Here is a 27175-nt window from a genome sequence, read left to right on the forward strand (position 1 = left end):
AGCTCAACATTCAGAAAACAAAGATGATGACATCTGGTCCCATCACTTCATGGGAAATAGATGGGGAAACAGTGGAAACAGTGTCAGACTTTATTTTTTGAGGCTCCAAAATTACTGCAGATGGTGACTGCAGCCATGAAATCAAAAGATGCTTACTCCTTGGAAGGAAAGTTATGACCAACCTAGATAGCATATTCAAAAGCAGAGACATTACTTTGCCAACAAAGGTTCATCTAGTCAAGGCTATGGTTTTTCCTGTGGTCATGTATGGTTGTGAGAGTTGGACTGTGAAGAAGGCTGAGCACCAAAGAATTGATGCTTTTGAACTGTGGTGTTGGAGAAGACTCTTGAGAGTCCCTTGGACTGCAAGGAGATCCAACCAGTCCATTCTGAAGGAGATCAGCCTGGTATTTCTTTAGAGGGAATGATGCTCAAGCTGAAACTCCAGTACTTTGGCCACCTCATGAGAAGAGTTGACTCATTGCAAAAGACTGTGATGCTGGGAGGGATTGGAGGCAGGAGGAGAAGGAAACGTCAGAGGATGAGATGGCTGGATGGCATCACCGACTCAATGGACATGAGTCTGAGTGAACTCTGGGAGTTGGTGATGGACAGGGAGCCTGGCGTGCTGCGATTCATGGGGTTGCAAAGAGTCGGACACGACTGAGCGACTGAACTGAACTGGACTGAACTGAAACCCAAATAGGGCTTCCCAGATGGCACGAGTGGTAAAGAACCCACCTGACAATGCAGGAGATTTAAGATACATGGGTTTGATCCCTGGGCTGGGAAGATTCCCTAGAGGAAGGCATGGCAACCAATCTAGTATTCTTGCCTGGAGAATCCCATAGACAGAGGAGCCTGGCAGGTTAAGGTCCATAGGATAGTAGAGTCGGATATGACAAAGTGACTTTAACAGGCATGCTCACAAATCCAAATAACTGATTCCAAACTTCTGTGTTCATCATTCTACTCTTGCTCTGAGATGCTGCAGAGATGAGTATTTGATGGATTTTTGTTGGTGGTGGTAATGGTGGGTTTTGTTTTTTTTGTTTCACTCCACAGCATGGAGGGTCTTAGTTCCCCAGTCAGGGATCAAACCCATGCCTCTTCTGTCCTCTGCAGTGGAAGCACAGAGTCTTAACCACCAGGGAGTTCCATCTCTGTAGTTTTAAAATTTTGTATTTTGGACTTCCCTGGTGGCTCAGACAGTAAAACATCTGTCTACAATGTGGGAGACCTGGGTTCGATCCCTGGGTCAGGAAGATCCCTGGAGAAGGAAATGACAATCTACTCCAGTACTATTGCCTGGAAAATCCCATAGACAGAGGAGCCTGATCTCTGTATTATGTTTGCTAATTTACATTCATAAAATTTTACTTTTTCCATTTATCTTGCTTCCTAAGGAAACTGTATATTTCCAAGTGCTTTATAGATTATTTTTTTCAAATAAAAAATTTATATAAGTAGTTCAATTCAGTTCAGTTGCTCAGTCATGTCTGACTCTTTGCCACCCCATGAACTGCAGCATGTCAGTCCCCCCTGTCCATCAACAGCTCCCAGAGTTTACTCAAACTCATGTCCATTGAGTCGGTGATCCCATCCAACCATCCCATCCTCTGTCATCCCCTTCTCCTCCCCCCTCAGTCTTTCCCAGCATCAGGGTCTTTTCAAACGAGTCAGTTCTTCACATCAGGTAGCCAAAGTATTGGACTTTCAGCTTCAACATCAGTCCTTCCAATGAACACCCAGGACTGATTTCCTTTAGGATGGACTGGTTGGATTTCCTTGCAGTCCAAGGGACTCTCAAGAATCTTCTCCAACACCACAACTCAAAAGCATCAATTCTTCAGCACTGAGTTTTCTTTATAGTCCAACTCTCACATCCATACATGACTACTGGAAAAACCATAGCCTTGACTAGATGGACCTTTGTTGGCAAAGTAATGTCTCTGCTTTTTAATATGCTGTCTAGGTTGGTCATAGCTTTCCTTCCAAGGAGTAATAGATATTACCATTTTATTGTTGGAGAAACTGAAACAGAAAGAAGAAAACCTAAACAGTGAATTCTGTATCCGCTTTAACTGAAGACATTTTAAAGCTATATATGCAAGCCTAGAAATGGAAATAATTTTGATGTCTTATATTAAGTAGGTTGTCTTAGAGGAGAAAAGTAAGTATTCACTTATGTGCACACAAATAATATTTTAATCCTTAATAATGTTAATTCACTATAATGTCAAAGCCACTTTACAGAAGTCTAAGCTTCATTTGTAGTTTGTCTGAGTAGCATAAAACTTCGTCATCATCTAAGAGCTGGTAGAAATGCTCATAAGTTTAGCTTTAAGAATTTTATTTCTCAGCTTGTACTGATATGTACTAAACATGACCACTATTGACAAGTTATTAGATTTACTGACAGTTTGAGGGCTCCAGTTCACCCAGACAAGACTCTATTACATATAACCATTGGTGATGGTTATTCGTGTCTTAAAGGCAATAAAGAAGTTTATTATACCACAGGAAGAGACAAATAAGTGAAGTTTGGTGTGTCTTCAAGTTTGTAAGATTGATTTTCAGAATATTATCTGAAAAAAAAACCATTTTGTTACATTTTAAAATAATAATTTTGATTTTTATAATTTACATATTGGGTAAATATTTCATATACTATGATGATTATCTATAACTTTCAATGAAAAATATTGCAAACATTTTAAAATATTTTATTTAAAGTATTTTAAATGGTGCCTACATTCCAGTTTTAATTATGTGACAGTTATTGGCATAGGAAAAAAAAGAATGAAAAAATGGTAAATTGATACAAATGGTGATGTCTGAGGGATAAAATTCTGTGTATTTTGTCAAAGTGTTAGTAATATAATTACGTTACTTTTGTAAAGGAAAAAATAGCTTCAAAAATATAACTCAAGGGAGGTATATTCTTTTCCTGACTATACAAATTGATTAACCCAGCTTTGAAGTATTTAGAAAACAGTTAAATTCAAATGAATTTTCCTTTTTTAAAACGGTCTTGCATGGCAAAGTGAAGTGAAAACCGTGAGCTAATTATGTGGTAAATTCAATTAGTGTAGCCACCTAATCTAAATTATTCAGGCTCATTGTAGCTCCAAGAAAGCAAGGACACCCTGCCCAGGACCCAGCCATGTGCAAACAGACCATTAGTAAATCCTGCCAATGGTAAAAAAACAAAATTGATAATTTCCTTCCTATTCTAACCACTTTTTCTACTTGTGGGAGTATGAAACATCAGATAATTTCATCAATGGCTTTATTTAAATGAAAAAAAGACTGGAAAAGTCATTCGTATATCAACTGATTTTTAATACATGTAACATGTTGTTCAGTTGTCCAGTTGTGTCCAACTCTCTGCGAGCCCATGGACTGCAGCACACCAGGCCTCCCTGTCCTTCACCACCTCCCAAAGTTTGCCCAAGTTCATGTTCATTGCATTGGTGATGCCATCCAGCCATCTCATCCTCTGATGCCCTTTTCTCCTTCTGCCTTAAATCTTTCCCAGCATCATGGATTTTTCCAGTGAGTCAGCTGTTCTCATCAGATGACCAAAATACTGGAGTTTCAGCTTCAGCATCATTCCTTCCAATGAGTATTCAGGGTTGATTTCCCTTAAGATGACTGCTTTGATCTCCTTGCTGCCCAAGGGACGTTCAGAAGTCTTCTCCAGCACCACAGTTTGAAGACATCAATTCTTCAGAGATCTGCCTTCTTTACAGTCCAGCTCTTACAACTGTGCGTGCACTGGGAAGACCGTAGCCTTCACTATATGGACCTTTGTCGCCAGAGTAATGTCTCTGCTTTTCAACACGCTGTCTAGGTTTATCACAGTTTTCCTGCCAAGAAGCAATCATCTTCTGATTTCTTGGCTACAGTCACCATCCGCAGTGACTTTAGAGCCCAAGAAAATGAGATATGTCATGATTTCTACCTTTTCCCCCTCTATTTGCCAAGAAGTAAAGGGAACATTTCATGCAAAGATGGGCTCGATGAAGGACAAAAATGGTATGGACCTAACAGAAGCAGAAGATATTAAGAAGAGGTGGCAAGAATACACAGAAGAACTGTACAAAAAAGATCTTCATGACCCAGATAATCACGATGGTGTGATCACTGACCTAGAGCCAGACATCCTGGAATGTGAAGTCAAGTGGGCCTTAGAAAGCATCACTACGAACAAAGCTAGTGGAGGTGATGGAATTCCAGTTGAGCTATTCCAAATCCTGAAAGATGATGCTGTGAAAGGGCTGCACTCAATATGCCAGCAAATTTGGAAAACTCAGCAGTGGCCACAGGACTGGAAAAGGTCAGTTTTCATTCCAATCCCAAAGAAAGGCAATGCTAAAGAATGCTCAAACTACTGCACAATTGCACTCATCTCACATGCTAGTCAAGTAATGCTCAAAATTCTCCAAGCCAGGCTTCAGCAATACGTGAACCATGAACTCCCAGATGTTCAAGCTGGTTTTAGAAAAGGCAGAGGAACAAGACATCAAATTGCCAACATCCGCTGGATCGTGGAAAAAGCAAAAGAGTTCCAGAAAAACATCTATTTCTGCTTTATTGACTATGCCAAAGCCTTTGAGTGTGTGGATCACAATAAACTGTGGAAAATTCTGAAAGAGATGAAAATACCAGACCACCTGACCTGCCTCTTGAGAAATCTGTATGCAGGTCAAGAAACAACAGTTAGAACTGGACATGGAACAACAGACTGGTTCCAAATAGAAAAAGGAGTACGTCAAGGCTGTATATTGTCACCCTGCTTCTTTAACTTATATGCAGACTACATCATGAGAAACGCTGGGCTGGAAGAAGCACAAGCTGGAATCAAGATTGCCAGGAGAAATATCAATCACCTCAGATATGCAGATGACACCACCCTTATGGCAGAAAGTGAAGAGGAGCTCAAAAGCCTCTTGATGAAAGTGAAAGAGGAGAGTGAAAAAGTTGGCTTAAAGCTCAACAATCAGAAAACGAAGATCATGGCATCTGGTCCCATCACTTCATGAGAAATAGATGGGGAAACAGTGTCAGACTTTATTTTTGGGGGGCTCCAAAATTACTGCAGAGGGTGACTGCAGCCATGAAATTAAAAGACGCTTACTCCTTGGAAGGAAAGTTATGACCAACCTAGATAGCATATATAAAAGCAGAGACATTACTTTGCCAACAAAGGTCCATCTAGTCAAGGCTATGATTTTTCCTGTGGTCATTTATGGATGTGAGAGTTGGACTGTGAAGAAAGCTGAGTGCCGAAGAATTGATGCTTTTGAACTGTGGTGTTGGAGAAGACTCTTGAGAGTCCCTTGGACTGCAAGGAAATCCAACCAGTCCATTCTGAAGGAGATCAGCCCTGGGAGTTCTTTGGAAGGAATGGTGCTAAAGCTGAAACTCCAGTACTTTGGCCACCTCATGAGAAGAGTTGACTCATTGGAAAAGACTCTGATGCTGGGAGGGATTGGGGGCAGGAGGAGAAGGGGACGACAGAGGATGAAATGGCTGGATGGCATCACTGACTTGATGGACGTGAGTCTGGATGAACTCCGGGAATTGGTGATGGACAGGGAAGCCTAGCATGCTACGATGCATGGGGTCGCAGAGTCGGACGTGACTGAGCGACTGAACTGAACTGAACTGAACTGAACTGAACTGAATGGGGCCAGATGCCGTGATCTTAGTTTGGTGTTTTTTTTTAATATTTAGTTTTAAGCCCGCTCTTTCACTCTCCTCCTTAACCCTCATCAAGAGGCTCTTTAGTCTCTTTGCTTTCTACCATTAGTGTGGCACCATCCACATATCGAGGGTTGTTGGTGTTCCTCCTGCCTATCTTGATTCCAGCTTGTCTCATCCAGCCCGGTATTTCTCATGATGTGCTCAGTGTATAGGTTAAATAAACAGGACGACAGCAGACAGCCCGGTGGTACTCCTTTCTACATGTTACAGGTAAGTTACCATATGTAACTTACCCACAACTAAATGTTCTCAAAATCATCTGCATGTGCCACAGGTGACTGGGACCTTAGGTTAAGGGAAATTGGAGAAGATACTTTTCCTCCTGTTTGAGATTTGAACTGTTGAGGTAAGAAAATGAATAGCCTGTCATCTATTTTCAGTTTGCCTATTTACAGAGCAACTTGCGATCAATCCCATACTCTCCTCATGGAACAATCTGGGATTTAAAAGAGAAGAGACGCTATCTACCACTTCTGCACAGGTATCTAAACTGCTCATCTTGACTTCCTCCCTGGAAGAGAACAGTGTCAAAATGCCATTTTGGGAAATATAAACTCTGTATTCCTTAGGAGTACATTGGAAGCCCTGGATAGTCCAAGATAATCTCCCCACCTCTAGATTCTTAATGTAATCATGTCTTCAACATACCTTTTGCCAGATAAGGTAATATTTAAAGATTCCAGGGTCAGAACCTGGGTATCTCTGGGGTGGGGGGGCTATTATGCAGCTTATTACAGAAATGTTAATGGTTCTGATGGCAGAGATAATGAAGATGGCAATGATGTTATTGCAGACAATAGCAGAAATGTTAACAAATGTCATGCTATTAATATGAGCTGTGATAGTGGAGGTGATGTTGATGCTGGCAAAGGCGATGGTGAGGTTAATGTGAGCATCATGGCAGGACTGGGGACTTTAATGAAAGTGAGTTAGTCTCGATGGTGGGTTGGATACCACAGGGCAAACAGCACCTTTGAGTCTAACTCCAAAGGACAGAACACAGTGCCCTAAATGGACTAACCAAGCTATCAGCTTGTCTTTAGGCAAGTAATGTCAGCTAGCTGAGCAACTTAGAGCAGCAGCTGAGACAGTGCAAGAGAAAAGTCTCACAGTTGCCGGGGAATAGGATTTACATAAAGGTTTCCTCATGAAAGGGAATTTGCCAACATGACCGCCAGTGTTCCCGTTTCTGAAAGCACTTGTGCATTCTCCTGAAGTCTCCAAATACTTCCCCTCTGATGTAAGACCTCAGGCATCCAGGAGTCAGGCCACAGATTTTGATAATAAGCTACTCCAGTTTCCTGGAAAGAGGACAATTGGTGCACCAGGCTGGCTGGTAGGGCAGATCATTGTTCTGAAATCCAATCTGTCTTGGTGCACTGATGTATTGTAAATGGCCCCCAGCTCTACCACCCAATGGACTAAGCTTTCCCAGAGAGAAGTTTCATCAGTCCCCTCCAAACCTTTTTCTCCCTTCTTTCGGCATGCTCAGCACCCTGCCCTGAGAAGTCTGAGTTTATTAGACGTCTATTATAACTGACATATTGTTGCAGTGGGGGTGAAGAGATGCCGTAGACAGATGATCTTAATTGGCTTTCTTCCAAAAGAATTTTTTTTTTAAGAGGAGACAGCTGAAATTCATCCCCATTTACAATTAGTAAAACTTTCTTTCATTATTGAAATGCTTGCTGAAACAGCAGCCACATCAGGGTGACAAATCCCGTTATCATGCTTTTGGCAATTGTCTCCCCAAAAGACGCCTATTGAGAGCATTGTCTGGGTTTGTGTATGAGACTGACAATCAAGCTCCAGGCAGAGGGTGGGGGCAGCTACACAGCCTGCTGCAAAGTGCCTTTGTGTGTGTGTGTGTGTGAGCGCACGGGCGCATTTCTGGTTGTTCAGCAGGGAGATCTAAGGTTCTGGAAAAATCCGAGCATGCACTAAGTGCGCTAACAAGATCAGTCATCGGGCATTAGTAAGAGTCTCAAGCTTCGCCCCTTTAGTTTTCCATTTTCTTGTATTTTTCTCTGTGAGCGATGGCAGGTGCTATTTGTTCGTCAGGCTGTGACGGGACAAAATGAGGGTGGGAGTGGGGAGGGATCACTTTTTTAAGTGAGCAGTTACCAGCTGAGCTCACATGGTTGACAATAGAATCGTGACGAAAGGCACCAACAATAGCGCATAAAGCTCACCCCTTTAGAGTCTCGTGGAATGAACTGGTTCTGAAGGGACGGAGAAGGCACACTTGACTCTGTGCCCCTTTTCTGCCTGGTGACAGGAACTGGACAGGCCCTGCTGGTCCGGCACCGGTAAATGGTTGAGTCTGTCAAACTTAAAGGTATTTCTCTCTATGAAAATGGAGAAGAAATAGGGAAGACCTGCACACGTTGAGTGGAAGGAGAGAAGGGAAAGGAAAGTGGGGAGGGAGAAAGCGTCAATGGAGCAAGGCAGGTAACTGCTCTCAGTTCCCATGGGACACGAGCCTCATTTTCTTCCACCAAACAAACTACCTCAGCCATGCTGTTTAAATAGCTCTGTTGACTTATCATCTGACATGCACCAGGCTGTTTTCTCCCATAGTCATCATGAGTGCTGACAGTTTCTTTCTCTTTGACCAACTCACCAGAAGCCTGTTGGCTAACCCAGTCTGTTCTTTCTCCAGACAGCCCCTTCTAGTTTAAAACCACACTTCAAACCAAGCGAAGTCTGCTGTCCATGACCATGAGCCTTGTTCTATATAGACAGAGCCGTGTGCTCACTGTCATGGTTTTGCTGAGGCATGTCATGCCAGACGGGCTTCTCTTGTGGCTCAGTGCTAAAGAATCCACCTGCCAGGGCAGCAGACACAGGTTCTATCCCTGAATCAGGAAGATTCCCCTGGAGAAGGAAATGGCAACCCAATCCAGTACTCTTGCCTGGGAAATCCCATGGACAGAGGAGCCTGGTGGGCTATAGTCCATGGGGCTGCAAAAGATTCAGACACAACAAACATAACAAAATCAGGGCAGATGCACAGTTTGAGGCTGAGAGGTAAAGCAATAAATAATGCTGCTTGAAAGAGACCTATTGAACTGACATCAGAAAATCCCCTGCCCTTGGGATTCTACGGTGACTGGAATGAAAGTTGAAGTCTGTATGGCATTATCATTGGTATATTTTCATGATTTTCATACTTGAATGAGATCGAGAAAGTCAGAATCTATCTCAGTGTAAGCACTGCGAGGGTACAAACCAATTTGCATCATGATCACCTCTCTAGGTACTAGAGCACAGTAGGTTCTCAAAACATTTTTATCAAATGAAGGTATTACTGAGTTTAACTTATCTTTACCAGGTACTGTGTGCCAGCGATAACTTTCATGCTTACAATAAATATCAGACACTCAGCTTCATAGGCAAAACATCACATAAAATAGTACCTTTGCTTTCAAAATAACCTAGAGTTGAGGACAGGAGATAGAGATATAAACTAAAAGGTGTTGTAAAAACTAAGATTGCGGCATATGGTCCCATCACATCAGGGCAAATAGATGGGGAAGCAATGCAAATGGTGACAGACTTGATTTTCTTGGGCTCCAAAATCACTGTGGATGGTGACTGCAGCCGTCAGTCACTTTTAATTTCATTCTTTTAATGAAATTAAAAGACACTTGCTCCTTGGAAGAAAAGCTATGACAAATCTATCAGTTCAGTTCAGTTGCTCAGTCATGTCCGACTCTTTGCACCCCACGAATCACAGCCCGCCAGGCCTCCCTGTCCATCACCAACCCCTGCAGTTCACTCAAACTCATGTTCATTGAGTTGGTGATGCCATCCAGCCATCTCATCCTCTGTCCACCCCTTCTCCTCCTGCCCCCAATCCCAGCATCAGGGTCTTTTCCAATGAGTCAACTCTTCGCATGAGGTGGCCAGAGTACTGGAGTTTCAGCTTCAGCATCAGTCCTTCCAATGATCACCCAGGGCTGATCTCCTTCAGAATGGACTGGTTGGATCTCCTTGCAGTCCAAGGGACTCTCAAGAGTCTTCTCCAACACCACAGTTCAAAAGCATCAATTCTTCGGCACTCAGCTTTCTTCACAGTCCAACTCTCACATCCATACATGACCACTGCAAAAACCATAGCCTTGACTAGATGGACCTTTGTTGGCAAAATAATATCTCTGCTTTTGAATATGCTATCTAGGTTGGTCATAACTTTCCTTCCAAGGAGTAAGGGTCTTTTAATTTCATGGCTGCAGTCACCATCTGCAGTGATTTTGGAGCCTCAAAAAATAAAGTCTGCCACTTTTTCCACTGTTTTCCCATCTATTTGCCATGAAGTGATGGGACCAGATGCCATGATCTTCGTTTTCTGAATGTTGAGCTTTAAGCCAACTTTTCCACTCTTCTCTTTCACTTTCATCAAGAGGCTTTTGAGTTCCTCTTCACTTTCTGCCATAAGGGTGGTGTCATCTGCATATCTGAGGTTATTGATATTTCTCCCGGCAATCTTGATTCCAGCTTGTGCTTCTTCCAGCCCAGCATTTCTCATGATGTACTCTGCATAGAAGTTAAATAAACAGGGTGACAATATACAGCCTTGACGTACTCCTTTTCCTATTTGGAACCAGTCTGTTGTTCCATGTCCAGTTCTAACTGTTGCTTCCTGACCTGCATATAGGTTTCTCAAGAGGCAGGTCAGGTGGTCTGGTATTCTCATCTCTTTCAGAATTTTCCACAGTTTGTTGTGATCTACACAGTCAAAGGCTTTGGCATAGTCAATAAAGCAGAAATAGATGTTTTTCTGGAACTCTTTTGCTTTTTCCATGATCCAGCAGATGTTGGCAATTTGATCTCTGCTTCCTCTGCCTTTTCTAAAACCAGCTTGAACATCAGGAAGTTCATGGTTCATTTATTGCTGAAGCCTGGCTTGGAGAATTTTGAGCATTACTTGACTAGCATGTGAGATGAGTGCAATTGTGTGGTAGTTTGAGCATTCTTTAGCATTGCCTTTCTTTGGGATTGGAATGAAAACTGACCTTTTCCAGTCCTGTGGCCACTTCTGAGTTTTCCAAATTTGCTGGCATATTAAGTGCAGCACTCTCACAGCATCATCTTTCAGGATTTGAAATGGCTCCACTGGAATTCCATCACCTCCACTAGCTTTGTTTGTAGTGATGCTTTCTAAGGCCCACTTGACTTCACATTTCAGGATGTCTGACTCTAGGTGAATGAGCACACAATCGTGATTATCTGGGTCATGAAGCTCTTTTTTGTACAGTTCTTCTGTGTATTCTTGCCTCCTCTTCCTAATATCTTCTGCTTATATTAGGCCCATACCATTTCTGTCCTTTATCGAGCCCATCTTTGCATGAAATGTTCCCTTGGTATCTCTAATTTTCTTGAAGAGATATCTAGTCTTTCCCATTCTGTTGTTTTCCTCTATTTCTTTGCATTGATCACTGAGGAAGGCTTTCTTATCTCTCCTTGCTATTCTTTGGAACTCTGCATTCAGATACTTGTATCTTTCCTTTTCTCCTTTGCTTTTCATTTCTCTTGTTTTCACAGCTATTTGTAAGGCCTCCTCAGACAGCATATTAAAAAACAGAGACATTATTTTGCCAACAAAGGTCAGTGTAGTTAAAGCTATGGTTTTTCCAGTAGTCATGTACAGATGTGAAAGTTGGACCATAAAGAAGCACCAAAGAATTGATCCTTTTGAGCTATGGTATTGAAGAAGATTCTTGAGAGTCCCTTGGACTGCAAGGTGATCAAACCAGTCAATCCTAAAAGAAGTCAACCCTGACTATTCATTGGAAGGACTGATGCTAAAGCTGAAGCTCCAATACTTTGGACATATGATGCGATGAGCCAACTCATTGGAAAAGACCCTGATGCTGGGAAAGATTGAGGGCAGGAGGAGAAGGGGACCACAAAGGATGAGATGGTTGGATGGCATCACCGACTTAATGAACATAATAAGTTTGAGCAAACTTTGGGAGATGGTGAAGGACAGGGAAGCTGGTGTGCTGCAGTCTATGGGGTCTAAAAGAGTTGAACACAACTGAGCGATGAACACCAACAGCCACAATAGCTCTGGTAAAAGCATGCTCGGGGTGAAGGAGAAAACAATCATTCCTATATGAGAGGGAGGATTAGGAAAATAAGTTTCTAGAAATTGACTTTTGAATTGAGTTTTAGAAGATGAATAGGAATGAGGCAGTTGTCCATGCCTTTGAATTTCCAGCCCTAAACCTGATTCTACTTCATCATGACCTCAGCGGTGTCCCCTCAACAGCATGAATTTATCTGCTGTAATTCTCTTTGAACAGTCACAGAAGACTCTTGAAACCTGGATACCAGTTCATTTCAATTGATCCTCTATCACCATTAGCTGAAATATTAGCCCTAGAGATCATCCTCTCCTTCATTCCAAACTCCTCTGGCCTCCCCATCTCCTACCTCCATTCAAATGAGCAGAGAAGTCAAGGGATGGCTTACAGAGGATTCTGTATTCAGCCATCTAAGGAAGCAAGGTACTTATTCTGTAAATGCAGCTTCTGGTAAGTCTTCAAGGCCCCACTTGCAACCAATTTTTTACCTGTAACCCCCTCTTGTATGGAAATTCTAGAACTTCTACTGCTCTGACAAATTTTAAGTGCATCTTCTCAAGCTCTCATTTCATGAAAACTAAATTATATCCTCAAACTTCTTAAAAGATACTTTTTCCCTATCTTAGCCTTTACCAAAATCATCATCCCATTTTCCTTACACCTTCCCTGATGGAAATATCTTGTTCTCCTACACTTATAACCCACAGGCCTCATGAGGAGATCCAGCATTATTCCTGCTTTGCCTGGCTATTTCCAAATTATAATACTTTGCACACTCCATCTTTGAAATACTTGGCATCTGGTCACATACCACTGACTAACCCTAATCACTATCTCTCCCAACTTTCTTATGTCCCTCATTAATTATAATTATTAGCATATGACTCACAGCTTTAGCCTAAATTTAGCCGCTGTCCTACATATCTCCAGTTAATATGTGGAAGACTCACTCCATGTTCAAATCTCACAGTTCCTTATCATCCACAACTTCAGTGCCATCAAAACCACTCTACTTCTTGAATTGGCCATCATTTTGAATCATTCTAACACATGCTGTCAAACTTTAGCCCGTAATTCTTTGTCAACCATATCCTATATTTCTCAACCTGTCCCCTCTCTCATACACCTATTGCCATCACCCCATCTCTAATATACCCTCAACGCCTGACCATCACCAATCTTTGATACGTTTTTCTATTTTTCTCACTTCTCTGAAGAAATGTTGCTTCCAGAAACTTCACATTTCTCCTTCTCCGTAATGCAGAGTAATTCTGGTCTGTCCTGGACTAATCATAGAATAGCAATTCTCACAGTGTGGTCTAGAGACACTTGCAGTGTCACTAGGATCTTTTTAAGGGATTTGCAAAGGAAAAATTATTTTTTTAATATAAATTAAGAAATTATTTGCTTTTTTCACTGTCAGTTTACATAGTGTATAATGAGTTTTCCATGAGCTACATGACATGGGATATTGAGACGCATAAAATGTGGAGTTAGATATGGCAATCCAGCTCTCTTGTACTAACAGAGACCAGAGAGAGATTTGCAAAAATGAAAAACAACAGTTTTTTATAAATTAAATTGTATTTTTGAAAATACAATTATTTTTCATTAAAAGAAACCATTAGGATTTTATTGGCTTGGTTTTTTTTTAATAAAATTTTATATTAAATTTCCATCTCAATTTTTAATATGGTAAACACCTATAATTACAACCCACGTAAACAGAAACTCTTGGAGGCCTTTGATACTTTTTCAAGAGTATCAAGGGTCCTGGGAACCACAGTTTGAAAACCATTCAGGCCATGCTGTCAGATTTCCATCTTTTACTTCCAAGAGGCGTCTTCATTTTGAAAATTTTCCATTTGAAAGTCAAAGCATTTTCCTTTTGCATTCAATTCTTCTGATATGAATTAATAAATTTTTCCAGAATTTATAAAAATATAAGTGTATGATTTTTTTTCTGCTAAAAGCCAAATAATCTATAGCCCTTGTTTTTGCTCACTCACTAAGTTGTGTCCTACTCTGCTCCCCCATGGACTGCAGCACACCATGTTCCCTGTCCTTCACTGTCTCCCAGAGTTTGCTCAAACTCATGTCCGTTGAACTGATGATGCCATCCAAACATCTCATCCTCTGTGACCCTCTTCTACTCCTGCCTTCAATCTTTCCCAGCATCAGGGTCTTTTCCTATGAGTTTGCTCTTCACATCATATGGCCAAGGTATTGGAACTTCAGCTTCAGCATCAGTCCTTCCAATGAATAGCCAGGGTTGATTTCCTTTAGGATTGACTGGTTGATCACCTTGCAGTCCAAGGGACTCTCAAGAATCCTCTCCAGCACCATAGTTTGAAAGCATCAATTCTTTGGTGCTTAACTTTCTTTATGGTCCAACACTCAGATCCATACATTTCTACTGGAAAAACCATAGTTTTGACTATACAGACCTTTGTCAGCAAAGTGATATCTGTGCTTTTTAATATGCTGTCTAGGTTTGTCACAGATTTTCTTCCAAGGAGCAAGCATCTCTTAATTTTGCAGCTGCAGTCACTATCCACAGTGATTTGGGGCCCCCAAAATGAAAATCAGTCACTATTTTCACTTTTTCCCCATCTATTTGTCATGAAGTGATGGGACCAAATGCCATGATCTTCATTTTTTGAATGTTGAGTTTTAAGTCAGCTTTTTCACTCTTCTCTTTGACCTTCATCAACAGGCTCTTTAGTTTCTCTTCAGTTTCTGCCGTTTAAGTGGTATCATCTGCATATCTGAGGTTGTTGATATTTCTCCTGGCAATCTTGATTCCAGCTTGTGAGTCATCCAGCCCGGATTTCACATGATGTGTTCTGCATATAATTTAAATAAGTAGGGTGACAACAAAAGACCTTGCCATCTCCTTCCTCAACTTTGAACCATCCTATTGTCCCACGCCCGCTTCTAACTGCTGCCTCTTGTTCTGCATACAGGCTTCTCAGGAGACAGGTCAGGTGATCTGGTATTCCCATCTCTTCAAGAATTCTCCACAGTTTGTTGTGATCCACACAGTCCAAGGCTTTAATGTAATCAGTGAAACAGAAGTAGGAACTTTTTGGAATTTCCTTGCTTTTTCTATGATCCAGTAGGCAACTTGATGTCTGGTTCCTCTGCCTTTCCTAAATCCAGCTTGTACATCTGGAAGTTCTTGGTTCACACACTGCAGAAGCCTAGCTTGAAGGATTTTGAGATTAATCTTGCTCACATGTGAACTGAGTGCAATTGTGTGGTAGTTTGAACTCTTTTGTGCATTGCCCTTCTTTGGAACTGGGATGAAAATTGATCTTTTCCAGTCCTGTGATCACTGCTGAGCTTTCCAAATTTGCTGGCATATAGCTCTAAATATACTTTATTCCTACCCTATGCACTTACTAATAAGGATCCTCATTCCAGTCAATTCTTATAGCAATGTCCTCAGTCTCATTTCATACCATTTATTTTCATCAGTCAGTCAGTTCAGTTGCTCAGTCTTGTTCAACTCTTTGCAACCCCATGGACTGCAGCATGCCAGGCCTCCCTGTCCATCACCAACACCCGGAGTTTACTCAAACTCATGTCCATTGAGTCAGTGATGCCATCCAACCGTCTCATCCTCTATTGTCCCCTTCTCCTCCTGCCTTCAATCTTTCCCAGCATCAGGGTCTTTTCCAATAAGTCAATTCTTTGCATCAGGCGGCCAAAGTATTGGAGTTTCAGCTTCAACATCAGTCCTTCCAATGAACATTCAGGACTGATTTCCTTTAGGATTGACAGATTGGATCTCCTTGCAGTCCAAGGGACTCTCAAGAGTCCTCTCCAACACCACAGTTCAAAAGCATCAATTCTTCAGCACTCAGTCTTCTTTATGGTCCAACTCTCACATCCAAACATGACTACTGGAAAAACCATAGCTTTGACTAGATGGAACTTTGTCAGCTAGTTTATTTATTTTCACAATCATCCTCAAATACTTGCTCCTTTTTTATATCTTAGTTTCTTATATATTCTTATTTTCTTCCACTTATAAACTGATAAAAGTTCATCTAATTTTTTCAATTTTTGTTGTCGATTTACAATATTGTGGTAATTTTAGGTATACAATAAAATGAATCAGTTATACATAAACATATATCCACTCTTTTCTGGATTCTTTTCCCATATAGACCACTATAGAGTATTGAGTAGCATTCCCTGTGCTATACAGTAAGTCCTCATTAGTTACCTGTTTTAAGTATGCTGCTGCTGCTAAGTCACATCAGTCAGCTCCGACTCTGTGCAACCCCATAAATGGCAGCCCACCAGACTCCCCCATCCCTGGGATTCTCAAGGCAAGAACACTGGAGTGGTTTGCTATTTCCTTCTCCAATGCATGAAAGTGATAGATGAAAGTGAAGTTGCTCAGTCTGCAGCCTATCAGGCTCCTCTGCCCATGGGATTTTCCAGGCAAGAGTACTGGAGTGGGTCCCCAGTGCCTTCTCCGATTTTAAGTATAATAGGGCATATATGTCAGTCCCAATCACTTAATTTATCCCTCTGGAAACTGTAAGTTTGTTTTCTCCATCTGTCTATGACTCTATTTCTGTTTTGTAGATAAGTTCATTTGTACCTCTTTTTTAGATTACATGTATAAGGGATATCATATGATATTTGTCTTTCTCTGACTTACTTCACTCAATATGACAATCTCTAGGTCAATCCATAGTGCTGTAAATGGCATTATTTTGTTCTTTTTTATAGTTGAGTAATATTCCATTGTGTATATATCACATCTTCTTTATACATTTCTCTGTTGGCGAATATTTAGGAAGCTTCCATGTTCTGACTAGTGTAAATAGTACTGCAATGAACAGTAGGATGCATATAGCTTTTCACATTATGGTTTTCTCTGGATATATGCCCAGGAGCAGGATTGCTGGATCATATGGTAGCACTATTTAAAAAAAAAAAAAAGAAGAAGAAGACTCTGTACTATTCTCCATAGTAGCTATGTGTGTGTGCTTAGTCATGTCCAACTCTTTGCAACCTTTTCAAAGGCTGTAGCCCACCAGACTCCTCTGTCCATGGGATTTTCCAGGCAAGAATACTAAAGTAGGTTGCCATTTCTTCTCTCAGGGATCTTCCAGACCCAGGAATCAAACCCATGTCTCTCAAGTGTCCTGCATTGGTGGGCAGGTTCTTTACCACTAGTACCACTTGGGAAGCTAAACCAATTGGTAGAGTGGCTATATCCATTCACATTCCCTTCTTCTACATCGTCTCCAGTATCTACTGTTTGTAGCTATTTTGATGATGGCCATTCTGACCAGTGTCAGGTGATACACCATTAGAGTTTTGATTTTCTTTTCTCTATTAATTAGTGATGTTGAGCATTTTTTCATGTTTTTATTGTCTATCTGTATGTCTATTTTAGAGGAATGTCTATTTAGATCTTCTGCCCATTTTTGATTGGGCTGTATTTTTTTTTTATATTGAACTTCATGAGCTGTTCGTGTCTTGGAGATTAATCTTTTGTCAGTGTCTCAGTTGCAATTTCTCCCATTCTGAAGGCTGTCTTTTCATCATGTTTATAGTTTCGTTTGCTGTACAAAAGCATTTAAGTTTAATTAGGCCCCATTTGTTTATTTTTGTTTTTATCTCCATTACTCTAAGATGTGGATCAAAAGAGATCTTGCTGCAATTTTTGTCAAAGAGTGTTCTGCCTATATTTTCTTCTAAGAATTTTGTAGTATCTGGCCTTACATTTATATTTTTATCCATTTTGAGTTTATTTTTGTGATTGGTGTTAGGGAATGTTCTGATATCATTCATTTTCATGTAACTGTCTTTTCCCATCATCATTTATTGAAGGGACCGTCTTTTCTCCACCATATATTCTTGCTTGCTTAGTCATAGAATTGTGGTGCTGGAGGAGACTCTTGAGAGTTCCTTGGAATGCAAGGAAATCAAACCAGCCCAGAATATTCACTGGAAGGACTGATGCTGAAGCTGAAGCTCCAATACTTTGGCCACTTGATATGAAGAGCTGACTCATTGGAAAAGCCCCTGATGCCTGGAAAGACTGAAAGCAGGAGAAGTGGACAGTAGAAGATGAGATGGTTAGATAGCATCACCGACTCAATGGACACGAGTTTGAACAAACTCCAGGAAATAGTGAAGGACAAGGAAGCCTGACATACTACAGTCCATGGCATAGCAAAGAGTGGAACACAGCTTAGTGACCGAACAACTAAGCAACAACAAAAGATATTTATTCTATTGTGTTCCATTGATCTATATTTCTGTTTTATGCCAGTACCATACATACTGAGTTGGTAACTATGGCTTTGTAGTTTAATCTGAAGTCAGGGAGCCTGATTCTTCCAGCTCCATTTTCCTTTCTTAAGATTGCATTGGCTATTCATGGTCTTCTGTGTTTCCATTCAAGCTGTAAAATTTTTGTTCTAATTCTGTGAAAAGTCCCATTGGTAGTTTGATAGGAATTGTATTGAATCTGTAGATTGCTTTGGGTAGTATAGTCATTTTCACAATAATGACTCTTCCAATCCAAGAACATGGCATATCTCCCTGTTTATGATTTTTTATTTCTTTCATCAGTGTTTTATAGTTTTCAGAGTATCTCTTTAGATAGGTTTATTCCTAGGTATTTTATTCTTTTTGTTGCAGTGAGAAATGGGGTTGTTTCTTTAATTTCTTTTTCTGATATTTTGTTGTTAGTGTATAGGAATGGAAAAGATTTCTATGTATTAATGTTATATCCCAAAATTTATCAAATTCATTGATTAGCTCTAGTCATTTTCTGGTAACATCTTAAGGATTTTTTTTAATGTATAGTACCATGCCATCCAAAAACAGTAACAGTTTTACTTCTTTTCCAGTTTGGATTTCTTTTATTTCTTTTTTCCTCTGATTGCCATGGGTAAGACTTCCAAAACTATGTTTAATAATTGTGGACAGAGTGAACATGCTTGTCTTGTTCCTGATCTTAGGGGAAATGCTTTTAACTTTTTCACCATTAAGAATGATGTTTGCTGTGGATGTATCATATATGGCCTTTATTATGTTTATATAGGTTCCCTCTGTGGAAAATTCTGCAAGAGATGGGAATACCTGACCTGTCTCTTGAGAAACCTATATGCAGATCAGGAAGCAACAGTTAGAACTGGACATGGAACAACAGACTGGTTCCAAATAGGAAAAGGAGTATGTCAAGGCTGTATATTGTCACCCTGCTTATTTAACTTATATGCAGAGTGCATCATGAAAAATGCTGGGCTGGAAGAAGCACAAGCGAGAATCAAGATGATTGCCAGGAGAAATATCAATAACCTCAGATATGCAGATGACACCACCCTTATGGCAGAAATGAAGAGGAACTGAAAAGCCTCTTGATGAAAGTGAAAGAGGAGAGTGAAAAAGCTGGCTTAAAGCTCAACATTCAGAAAACGAAGATCATGGCATCCGGTCCCATCACTTCATGGGAAATAGATGGGGAAACAGTGGACACAGTGTCAGACTTTATTTTTTTGGGCTCCAAAATCACTGCAGATGGTGATTGCAGCCATGAAATTAAAAGACGCTTACTCCTTGGAAGAAAAGTTATGACCAACCTAGATAGCATATTCAAAAGCAGAGACATTACTTTGCCAACAAAGGTCCATCTAGTCAAGGCTATGGTTTTTCCTGTGGTCATGTATGGATGTGAGAGTTGGACTATGAAGAAAGATGAGTGCCAAAGAATTGATGCTTTTGAACTGTGGTGTTGGAGAAGACTCTTGAGAGTCCCTTGGACTGGAAGGAGATCCCACCAGTCCATTCTGAAGGAGATCAGCCCTGGGATTTCTTTGGAAGGAATGGTGCTAAAGCTGAAACTCCAGTACTTTGGCCACCTCGTGCAAAGAGTTGACTCATTGGAAAAGACTCTGATGCTGGGAGGGATTGGGGGCTGGAGGAGAAGGGGACGACAGAGGATGAGATGGCTGGATGGCATCACCGACTCGATGGACGTGAGTTTGAGTGAACTCCGGGAGATGGTGATGGACAGGGAGGCCTGGTGTGCTGCAATTCATGGGGTCACAAAGACTCGGACACGACTTAGTGACTGAACTGAACTGAACTGAGGTTCCCTCTATGCCCACTTTCTAGAGAGTTTTTATCAGAAAAGGGTGTGAAATTCTGTCAAAACATTTTTCTGCATCTATTGAGATGACCATATATATTCTTTTCCTTCAGTTTCTTAATGTGATGTATCGCACTGATTGATTTGCAGATATTGGAAAATCCTTGCATCCCTGAGATAAGCCACATTTGATCGTAATGTGTGACCCTTTAATGTGTTGTAGGATTCAGTTTGCTAGAATTTTGTTAAGGGTTTTTGCATTTATGTTCTTTAGTGATACTGGACTATAGTTTTCTCTTTTGTGATGTATCTATCTGGCTTTGGTATTAGAGTGAGAGTAGCATGAGCTTGGGAGTGTTCCTTCCTCTGTGAATTTTTGGAAGGTTAGGCATTGACTCTTTCCTAAATGTTTGCTAGAAACTGCCTGTGAAGCCATCTGGTCCTGGACATTTATTTTTTGTTTGTTGGAAGGTTTTATATCATAGTTTAGTTTCAGTACTTGTAATTGGTCTCTTCATATTTCCCATCTTTTTCTGGTTCAGTCTTGGAAGGTTGTACCTTTCTAAGAATTTGCCCATTTCTTAAAGGTTGTCCATTTTATTGGTGTACAGTTGCTTGTAGTAGCTGTTATGATCCTATCCATTTTAACTTCCTCTTGTTCATTTTTAATTTTATTGAGTCCTCACTTTTTTTCTCAATGAGTCTGGTTAAAGATTTATCTTTTTTTTTATCTTATCTTTTTTTTTTTATCTTTTCAAAGAACCAGCTTTGAATTTCACTGACCTTGCTATTGTCTTTTCATTTTTATTTCATTTATTTCTGCTCTGATCTTTATGATTTCTTTCTTTCTACTAAATTTGAGATTTTTTGCTCTTCTTTCTCCAGTTGCTTTAGCTGTAAGGTTAAGTTGTTTATTTGAGATTTTTCTTGTTCCTTGAGATAGGATTATATCACTATAATCTTCTCTCTTAGAACTGCTTTTGCTGATTTCCATAGGTTTTGGTCACAAAGAGTTGGACACGACTGAGCGACTGAACTGCATTGACAGGTTTTGGATCGTCGTGTTTTTTGTTGTCATTTTTCTCTAGGTGTTTTTTAATTTCCTCTCTGATTTCTTCAGTGATCCATTGGTTATTTAGTAGCAAATTATTTAACCCATGTATTTGTGCTTTTTACAGTGTATTTCTCCTTGGATTTATCCTATATGGGACTCTCTGCACTTCCTGGACTTGGGTGACTATTTCCTTATCCATGTTAGGAAAAGTTTTGACTATAATCATTTCAAATGTTTTCTCAGGCCCTTTCTCTTCTGGGACCCCTATAATTGGAATGTTTGTGCATTTAATGTTGTGCCAGAGGTCTCTGAGATGTTCATTCATTTTTTTTTTATTATTATTCTGTTCCACAGCAGGGTTTTCACCATTCTATCTTCTAGCTTACTTATCCATTCTTCTGCTATTATTCTGCTATTGATTCTTTCTAGTGCATTTTTCATTCTGGTTATTGTATTGTTCATCTCTGTTTGTTCTTTAGTTCTTCTAGGTCTTTGTTAAGCATTTCTTATCTTCTAGATCTATGCCTCCATTCTTTTTTCAGGATATTGGATCCTCTTTAGTATCATTGCTATGAATTCTTTTTCAGGGAGATTGCTGGTCTCCTCTTCATTTAATTGTTCTTGTACTTTTTTATCTTGCTCCTTCATCTGCAACATATTTCTTTGTTATCTCATTTTGTCTAACTTCTCGTGTTTGTGGTCTTCTTTCTGCAGGCTGCAGAACCTTAGTTCTTGCTTCTGATGTCTGCTACCTGGTGAGTGAGGTTGCTCTAGGAGCCAAGACGGTGATTAGGGGTGAGTGGGCCACCCAGGTGGCAGGCTTCCACCAGGACCCTCTGTCCATGGGATTCTCCAGGCAAGAACACTAAAGTGGTTGCCATGCCCTCCTCCAGGAGATCTTCCCAACCCAGGGATTGAACTCATATTTTCTGCAGCTTCTGCATTGCAGGCAGATTCTTTTACCACTGAGCCACTGGGGAAGCCCCTGTAGAATCACCTAATTTGTTTCCTTTTTCAGCTAAGTTTTTGTAAGAAGAGTCAAACTTTTTCCATCTCTGTTCCCCACTCTTCAGCTCCTTAGATCTGACATCTGACTGAATTCCTCCACAACTGTTTTAGTAATGATCACTCATGATTTCCAATGGATTGATAACCAGGCAGTTCTCATAAACAGTGGATACTTGCAACACTTCACACTGCTAACCACCCTTGCTGTCTTTGCCTTCTGTAGCCTGTTCTTCATTGATCTACTTTCTCTCTAACCTTTTTCTCCTACTCTTCTTTTTTGGGTTCCTCTTCATACTTTAACTCCCCAAATTTTATTTTCAAAATTTGTGTCAATATTTTCTACATTTTTGTCCATACCCTGGTTGGATGTAAAAATCAGCCAAAAAGACTTGCAGGAGACTGGCAAATTTCTGACTCAGTTAATGGCTGATGCCACCACCTAAATCACACAATATGGTTCAAGCAAAATATTAATATGATCAAGAGGGGAATTGGGCAGAAGAGGAAGAGAAACCTGACAGTAAAAAGACTGAAATGTGCAGATACACATCATCTCTGAAGTTTTTTTTCTCTTCTAAAATCCAAGTATTCAGACCCATTCTTGAATGAGATGCAAATTATGGACCAATATAAGGGAGAATATAATTACAGAAACATAGGTAAGCTGCAGGGCCATTTTCTAGAACTGCTGTGGACTAAGGAACTTCACAAGTCCCTTTGATATTTAGATGCTATGATTCTATGGATATCATCACTATATTGAATACAGGACCAAAGACAAAGAAATCAAGGCAGACCCACAAAAAATCAGGGAATGAATCAGAGTAAGAATATATTTTCTTCCTTGCCCTGAGGAACTAGGAATTCTTTGCCTAAATTATATAAAACTCATTATAAAAAACATTCCATACACAACCCAAAGAATTTCTTCTTGACTGACATTTTAGAAAGCAGTGAACAGTCTTCTGAATGTTTCTGCTTTCTACCTTGTGATAAACGTCTTCATTTATCCACCTCAGCACCTTCTGTTTCCATCTGAGTAAGATCCGTTTCAGGGCTAAAGCTGGCAACCAACACTTGACCAGTGGCTTGTGACAGCTGACATCTGATAAATGGCTGGAATAATCCCTGAGGTTGCTAGGCAGTTTTCTCATAATTTGGCATGGACATTGTCACTCTTCTCAGGGACTCTGAGCCTATGAAAAGAAGTGCTTGTTGCCATACCACTTTAACTGCCCTTTGAAGGAGCGCTGTTGACCCATTCACTATTGTTATCTTCTCTGAATAAGTGCAAGCTATCTTTGACCTTTCAGCTAGACAGCAACTAGGGCATAAGCCACAGTATCCTAGAGAGCTTCTGATTTGGGGACATGTCAGATTTAAATATCTGGCTTGAAATAAATGAGCAAATAGATGAGGATGTAGGGTTGCTGAAAACCAACCAGAGAAAAGGGAAGAAAAAGAATGAGGTGGAGAAAGACAAGAAGTAGGAGTGAGGAGAAAGAGAAGAACACTTATTAAATGCCTGTTGTGTGCGAAGAGCCAAGAGGATCCTTTTATTCATAGCATCTATCTCATGAGGAGCATACTTATTGTCTCGTGATTTCAGATGGGGAAACAGAAGCTTAGAGGCTAACCTGCCTGAGTATAGTTACTGAGCACCTGCCTCTGCCACACTGGATTCGCGCTGAGAAAGTCAGCAGGAAAAGGTTAGATTTGGGTAATGGTTTACAGAAGTTGAGAAAAATACTACAAGGCCTTGCATTCTTGATGTTTGAAACTTGTGCAACTGTTTTTTAAGTTAACAAATAAAACCCTTATAGCACCAAAATAAGGGAAAGTAATGCCCAAAATTCCTGCTATATGGAATAGAAGAGTTTTTATGTATATCAAGATAAATTAGTTAATCAGTACTGCAACTATAACTCTTCTGGAATGTCTTTTAGTGTTTAAGAAAAAAATAGACTTAGATACTGTCATTACCAAGAGATATAGTACAGTACTTTGGAATTACTGTATAAACTGCATAAACAGCACAAAACACTAGCAAATGTTACAAATACCTAAAATTTTAAGGATATTTCATTTTGAATTTATTGATCTACAGTACCATTCTGTTCAGATAGAATGAATGTATCTCACCATATCAGAGCTGCCTGCTAAAGAATAGAAGCAAGTTAATGTTAGGAGCTGGGTGACTTCTATCTCCATTATCGTTTTGACTTTTGATTATAAACGTAGCCACTGTGATCGTAGAACTTTACAATCATGTAGCACTTGACAGGCACAAAGTTCTTTTTCATATCATCTCATTAAATTCTAATAACTCCCCTAAATTGCTTTTGTTTCTTTGAGGATCTCAAAAAATTAATGGACATGCCCCAAGTCACATCTATGATAGGTATCAGAGCAAGGATTCCAACCTACGTTCTCTGCTTCCGCTAACTTATTATGCTTATAACCATGTTTGTGATAGTTCACAACATATTTATTCTCTGATGATAAAACCACTTACTTAAGCATTTTTACATGATTTCAGTAAAGTTAAACTTAATCACATGTTAAAAGTGATGGCAGATAATTTCAATTCAAAGGGGACAGTATTAGCTTTTTATGACTTGACATTTTAGAGTTGATCAAAAACACTCAGGCATAAAGGCAAATACTAACTTCTCCCTGAACTTGCCTGGTGAATGTCTAGGTTAGGGAAGGAATGTTAGAGTGCAGAACATTATGTATCTGTAATCTGATAAGCAGCTTGATAACCAGAAGCTGAATCCAAAAAGTTCATCTTGAATTGCACTCTAGGCTGTGATGTGTCTCTCCACATATCCGTGTATGTGTACGCAAATACGAAGTATGTAGATGCATGTATATTTATATCTATACACATATGTATTTATATATATATAGTAATATGTAAATATAGATGCCACTTCCTAAATACCAAAACATGCAGTCTGCATGAGTCTGTTACTACGAAGAGTGTGAGGATTGTGACATCCTGCCTGGTGAAATGTTATCCATGTTATTCACAAGACAAAAATTAGCATCACTCCCTCACTGAGCTTATTAAAAAAACAGGAGAATGAAATGAACTAAAACTTCCCATTGAAAATCAAGCAACATACAGCTTGGTTTCCTTCTGAAAGATTCTCTTTGTTCTGACACAACACAGAAATCATTTAAATCACTCAAATTGCTCTTTGTGTGTTGTGTCTGGAGACACGCTTGGGTGTAGGTGTCTCTGCTGCGGAAAAGTGGAAAAGTTCGCTTGGCACCCACCTTTTCAGCTGGGCCCTCTCTCTCTCTTTGTGTCTGACCTTCACTGACATTCAAGCTGCAAGTCCTTCCCTGGCCTCCTGTTGGGAGAACTGGGGCGAACACTGTCTAGCAGGCCCTGTCGTGTTCCATCCTCGTCCTTTAAATATTTCTTTAATCCTTTAAAATATTTCTGGGCTTTCTCTTTGAGCATTTCCTTCTAACTGCCCACCTCCGACTCTGGAGAATTTAGAGAACTGGTTACTGGAGTGCTTTGTTTACACAGAGGGCTTTTAAAAGTGGCTAGTGGTAACATACAGAGAAGGCACTGACACCCCACTCCAGTACTCTTGCCTGGAAAATCCCATGGACAGAGGAGCCTGGTGGGCTGCAGTCCATGGGGTCGCTAAAAGTCGGGCAGGACTGAGCGACTTCGCTTTCACTTTTCACTTTCATGCATTGGAGAAGGAAATGGCAACCCACTCCAGTGTTCTTGCCTGGAGAATCCCAGGGACGGGGAGCCTGGTGGGCTGCCGTCTATGGGGTCACACAGAGTCGGACACGACTGAAGCAACTTAGCAGCAGCAGCAGTGGTAACATATCCCTGAAGCATGTCAATTACTGATAGAAGAGGAGGAAAGCTCTTGCCTGAGTTGGGACAGAATCAGGAGTATACTTTATACTGTCTATCTCCCTTGCAGGATCAGACTGAGACTAGGACTTTGCCTGGAATCACACCCTTATTCAGCTTCCTCCCCTTTCCTTCCAGTGTGTCCTGGAACACATTCTTAGTAAGTTACTTGCATGGGGTCTGCTGCTGGGGAACCCAATCACAGAGGACACCTTGGACCTTCCTTTCCTGTTTCCCTCCTCTCCTCCTTCTCCTTCTCCTCTTCTTTTTCTTCTCCTCTTTTATCTTGTAGTTTCTCACCTGAATTCTTTTGAAAGATAAATTCATGGCATATAAATCAATAAATTAGTGAGAGCTAAGATTTACGGAACACTCACTATCAAATATTGTTCTAAGTGACTTGCATGTATTAATCCTCAAACCAACCCTAGATATGGGTATTATTATTATTATCTTCACTTTACAGGAAAGGAAATGGAGGCTTTCCTGTAAATTGAGGCAGAGAGATTAAGTAATTTGTTTCAGGTCATACGATTGGGATTTGAAGGCAGGGATTCCGGCTTCAGAGTCCATGCTTTTTCCAGTTCATCACACTTCAGAAAAAAGCCTGGCTTTCTAAGTCCCAGATCTGATTCCTTCCCTAATGATAAGAATTTAGAAAAGTTCCTGAATTTTCTGCACCTCAGTTTCTCTTCTTACATTCTTTCTGTAAAATGGGACTTCCTTGCACTTTGTATTCACAAACTAACAAGAGTTTTTTAAGTAATTTATTATTCTATTAAACTCTTGCTTGGAATAAGCATAGGCATAAATTTGTCAAGTGTCAAATCACTCCTCTACTAAAATCTTCTGATGAGTTGGCAATTGTGCATTAATACTACTTTTTAAATTGTTGCCAAAATAGTTAACAGGATTTAGTTTCCAAATTGTTCAAAGATATTCCCAACAATGTTGAAATAATGAGCACATTGTCATCACGCCATACTGCCTGTTAGCTGGTTACATGGAAATGGAGGTGTAGCTGACATCATTTCTAAAGATTAATTCAGTACAGCCATTTTTTTCTTTTTCTTGAAAGTTTGAAAGAAATTCCACACCAACTCACTGTGACTAAGAATTTTGGATACCTGATGAAAAAGATGGTGCTTTACTATTTCTGTAGAAATGAAGACCAGGGCAAACAACTTCATTCATGTCTTGTGAATCTATGTTAATGAAATCCAGAATCA

Source organism: Bubalus bubalis, chromosome 15 (assembly GCF_019923935.1).
Source record: "Bubalus bubalis isolate 160015118507 breed Murrah chromosome 15, NDDB_SH_1, whole genome shotgun sequence".
Lineage (NCBI taxonomy): Eukaryota > Metazoa > Chordata > Mammalia > Artiodactyla > Bovidae > Bubalus > Bubalus bubalis.